This window comes from Amphiprion ocellaris, chromosome 6 (assembly GCF_022539595.1).
Source record: "Amphiprion ocellaris isolate individual 3 ecotype Okinawa chromosome 6, ASM2253959v1, whole genome shotgun sequence".
Classification (NCBI taxonomy): Eukaryota; Metazoa; Chordata; class Actinopteri; family Pomacentridae; genus Amphiprion; species Amphiprion ocellaris.
The window spans coordinates 2164497-2169505 of record NC_072771.1 but is presented as its reverse complement, the minus strand read 5'-3'; the positions used below and the strand labels follow the sequence as shown (position 1 = coordinate 2169505).

Here is a 5009-nt window from a genome sequence, read left to right as displayed (position 1 = left end):
TAAGAATCAAAACTGGATTTCAGCTTTATTTCCTACGGAACAACGTCTTTTTGGTGTTTGATCTCACTTTGTCATTCGATAAAAAAGAGGAAGGGGAGTCGGGGAAATCATGCAAACAAGGGTCGAGTCAGAACGGATTCTATAGAGTCCTTCTGTTTGACACCAGATTCTGTCTCATCACAGAGGAAATGATTATCATCGACAGAAGAACCGAGTACGACTCACTTCCTGTTCAGGTGATCCGTGAGGCAGGTTTAATACTTGAAAAAATCTGAATTTAGCTTCTTTACCTGCAGGAAACAGCAGACAAAATTCTAATATAGTGGTAATAAAACTATGTATTTGGTTTGGAAACATTTACTGCCGGTGATTTAAGATGTGTTTTTGTTTGAAATTAATAAACTTCAGTAAAACTTTGTCTCTAAAAATCCGTCTACATCCCGAAAAGGAAGTGGATTTACTCAGAGCTCTGGTTCTCATTCACATTTGTGTTCTGTCCAGATTATTTCACCTCAGTCCCGCTGACCCTTCATATAAAAAACATCCCATAGTTTGCATTGTTCTATGTACAGCACCGGATCAATCTGAATTGTGAGTAAAGAGATGTTTCACCCTGGAACAAAAACTGGTTCACTTTTAAAAACACCTCTGTGGGAGTTTAAAGAACTTCTTTTGTAGATCTAAATTTTAAAAAACATAAGAATTCATGATTAGAACTGAGATAAAACACCTTAAACACTAGAAAAGACTCTGATCCGTCAATAGATCTTTGTATAATTGAAGGTAAGAGGTCATATTTCACATCAAAGCGTCGTTTTTATCCAGCAAGGGAAGTTGTTAAACTTTCAGTAACTCTTTAAAATGATTTATTTATAGTGAAATGTTCATTATGCTTCAGTTTATCAGTGTTTATCTCTGACCTGTAGTAGAGAGCTGGACTTCACCAGTCAGTCTCGCACTGGTTGTTATTTAAGGAAATTGAGTACAGCAGGTCCTCGGTTTACGACGTCCTCGACCTACGGCGTTTCGTGGTTACGTCGCCATCTCCCATAAATTTACTCATAAAGTCTTGTTCCATCATTCAGACATACGGCGTTTGCGACCTTAATACAAATTTTGGAACTAGTTGACAAGCGGAGCAGACGAATACGTCGTCACACGGTGATATTCGAGGAAGGCAGCTTTGTTTACATTTGTTGGTTGTACGCCACTTTGGATTGCGTTTTTTTTTTGGAAACTTTTGTCCTTCATTATGGCTGTCCAGTGTTTTTATGTCCTAGATTATGATTTTACCACTGTGTAAGCGTAGGTGAGTGACATAAGTACTTATGTACTATGTGAAGTTCCCACTTGTGGCGAAAATTGCATGTAGTCGCGCCGTAAGAACGGGATTCTGATGGAAGTTGAGGACCCTATGTAAATCAAGTTTACAGGGAAATTGAATCCATAGCGTCAGATATCTTTGTCAGTTTTTAAAGGTAGGTAAAATTTGTGTGAATTAAGTGATAGATTTCCAACGGATGCTTTGAAATGCTGCTAATGGCAACCAGTTTGTGGTCTGGTGCTAACTGCATGAAAAACAGTTAAGTCTAAGTTCAAATTAGCCAGCGAACCAAAGAAAACATTTCAATCCACCATCTTGTTATGCTAAAACAGTCGGATAATCTGCTTGTTCCTTTAGAAAAGGTATTAAAAAGTCTTGCTGTCTATTCACTGTTATGGAGAGATCTGAGTCATTATACAGTAAAACTAAAAGGGCTGCAGTCACCAAAACTTAAAACGTAGTTATTCCTCAGGGAATCGACAGGGTGCAAAGAAACGTCATCTTTAGATGAGCACAAAGCTGACTCTACCTGCAGTCTTCTTTTAGGTTAAATGAAACCTAATTTAAAATAAAAGGCTGGTATTTTCAGCGTTTTACATCATTTTAAAGCGGTTATTGCACACTAAACTAAATGAGAACAGACCACCTGCCCATAATCATAGGATTTCTGAAAATATACCAACCGGTGATCCAGAGAAAGAACTACTGACGCATTAGCTGCTGTTTCTTAGACGCTCTAAATGTCGGTTGCAATACATAATCCACTTTTAGAACAAAATGCTGCCACACCAACGATTTCTTTGGCATCAGTTAGTTTAGAGTCAAGATAAATCAGTTAATTCTGGAAGGCTGCTGATGTAGAACTTTTGTCCTTAACAACCAACCAAAGATAATTTGGTTGGACGGGAGGACATCGAATAACTACTGCCCTGGTAAACTTTGCAAAAATTAACCTAAATTTGTCGGACGATAACGCAACCTAATTTTTATATATTCATCTTTCTGTCTAAAATCTGATGCTTCTGAAGAAATTCAGTCGTTCTCTTGAAATTCTTGAGGAGTCAGACAAAGTGAAAGCATTTCTTCTGAAAGGCTGCACAAATATCAATACAGGGGATCTTCGACTTATATTGGAATTCTGTTCCTACGGCGCGATGTAAGTCGATTTTCGCCGTAAGGCGGAACTCGCACTCTCCTATACGTCTCCTGGGTGTAGTACAATCCAATGTGGCGTACAACCAGCAAATGTAAACAAAACCATCTTATAGCGCCACGTAACGACGTTTTCGTCCACTCTGCTTGCCAACTAGTTTCACATAACCAGTTACGACGAAACGTCGTAGGTGGAGGGCGTCGTAAACCGAGGAACCCAGGTATCAAAATTTTTCACTCAATAAAATTGATATCGGCCCCTCAAAAAATTAATTTTCAGTTGAGCTCTAGTACATTAGCATGATTTCGAGGAGACAGGGTTATTAGGATTGATCCTTGGGTGATTATAAATAAAATTTTTGGTCAGTCTACCCAATAGTTGACGTAGTTTCCCCGATAACGTGGACAGCCCTAAAAGTTAGTCAGACAGGACAGAAACAAGACGACGGATAATTCAGGCATGGTTTAAGATAAACAGAAGAAGACGGTAGCTAAACATTCATCTAAATCTGTTCTAAAAGCAGCTGAAACTCAGTCCAGCAGCTAGAAACACAACACTGAATTCTACGTTTGTTTACGCCTCAACTTGGTCGTGTTCTGTTCGTTATGACCAGCAGATCTGAAGCTCATAATCCTGGTAAAGTGTCTTTGACTGAGTGATAAAAGTAAACTAATTTTCTTTCCGCAGTGAAACATCTCTCTAGAGTTTTGGTTTGTCTGCAGATTTAAATCCACGAAGGTTCAACACTCGGTCTGTCTTTGGAAAGACAAGTTACACTTTTCAAATCATCACTATTATTATTATTATTATTATTATTATTATTATTATTATTATTATTATTATTATTAAAGCTTTTTTAACTCTCAGGCACAAAAACCTATTTGGTGTTCATGTAATAACTGTGCTTTTACCCTCACTCCTTTTAATACAAAGTGTTTCGTAACGACACTGGACTATTTACACATCTGAGATTGCTTGTGAATGGATTCAAACTTGCATCGCGTAGCAAATATACTCTATGAGACGACGTTTATCGTGGGATAAAAAGATGAGAAAGTATCTTTAAAATGTAAAACATTCACCCTCTGTGGATCTCATGGTGGTTGTGCCTCTTTATGCTCGTCTGAAATTCTTAAAAAATGAAGAAAGATTCACGGTAAAACAAGTACATTTTGAAACACATGCTGAGCCGCCTCCGTATTTAACACTGTAGGATTATTTCTGTAAGAAATCAGTTTTTCCCTTCTTCCTCCGACATCTTTATATTTGAGCTGCAAAAACTTAAATTATCAACATTTTAAATCAAAAGTGCCCGAAGCATGATATGAGCTAGAAGATAAATATATTTTACGTCTCTTTTGTCCTTTTCCTTTCGCTGTTTTTACAACATACTCCTCGTCGCTGTGTTTTGTTCGTATCGTCCTCGTTGTGCATTCTCAGTCTGGTTGCTTTGGTCGCACCCTCCTTTGGCATCTCTGTTGCAAAAATAAAAAAACTAAACGATTTTTTAAAAAAAGAAACCGAGAAGTAAAGCTACAGACAGACAACCGGTCTGGATTTTTTGGTATTTCATTGTTTTTGTCCCGGTTTCAAGAAAAGAGTTTTCTTTGGAGGGAAACCCGCCGGGATTCCCAAAAGTCTCCAATAAATATCCTCGTCGTAAAGTCCGTTAGTCCAACTCGTCCTTCTGAAAGTTCGGCTTCTCTGCTGGAAAAAAAAAAGGATCTTTGGTTTTTGGTGAATGAGGATTCTCTCCAGCAGGATGAATGTGGCTTTAACGTCTCTTCAGGTCGGTCAGTCGGGTCAAAACTGTAAACGGTCAGACTGCGTCCACATGAGGCCGGATAGAAAACGTCTGATTTCAGGTAGTTGTAGTGAAGATCTCCGTCCACAGTGAAGCATTATTTATTAGTAGATAATATAATCTCATACTGAGCTGCTGTAACAGTGAACTTTCCCCACTGTCAATAATAATAAAGTTAATTTTATCTTATGACAACAGATGTAAAGTGAAATCTCTCCTCTGTCTTCTTTGGTGTCCATCATCACTTTGCAGGTGTTTGAACACAAAAACCATTAAGTTATTCTGATTTTTTGGTTCTACAAATCGATTCTAATAAACTTTACCCTGCTGGTCTGTTCTCCTTAACATCATCTGTGTGAAAATTTCAGTGTGAAAGTTAAAACTTCTATTTCATTTCCTTCTTCTATATCTAGCAAAAATCAGAGTATAAAATATTCGAGAAGCAGCTTCTTCTTCTAGCAGCACTCATTTTTTCCCTGCTCATTGACACAGGCATATCACTAATAATTTAATATCTGTTTATTTATATTATTTATTTCTATTTTGTTTATAAATATGTCCATAAATAACTATGATAGTGGGGTACTGAGAGACTGATGGGTAGGAGTAAATGAGCTCATGATTCATCCTGCTCCTTTTCAGATATGTTGGGTTGTTATTTTTTGCTTTGTTTTGTTATGTTTGTTTGTTTTGTTGTGCTTTATTTTGTTTTGTTGTTGTTTTGAATA

The 5009-nt window shown here is 37.4% G+C and overlaps 1 protein-coding gene across 2 annotated transcripts in view; it reads right to left on the bottom strand.

The window, feature by feature from the left end:
• Nucleotides 1–5009, bottom strand: part of prdm6 (PR domain containing 6) — a 124671-nt gene continuing 119662 nt past the window's right edge. For both annotated transcript variants that reach the window (XM_055011440.1, XM_055011441.1), the window contains exon 9: nucleotides 1–5009. This exon is cut by the window's right edge and continues 1776 nt beyond it. The gene's annotated coding sequence lies outside the window, so the exon portion shown is untranslated.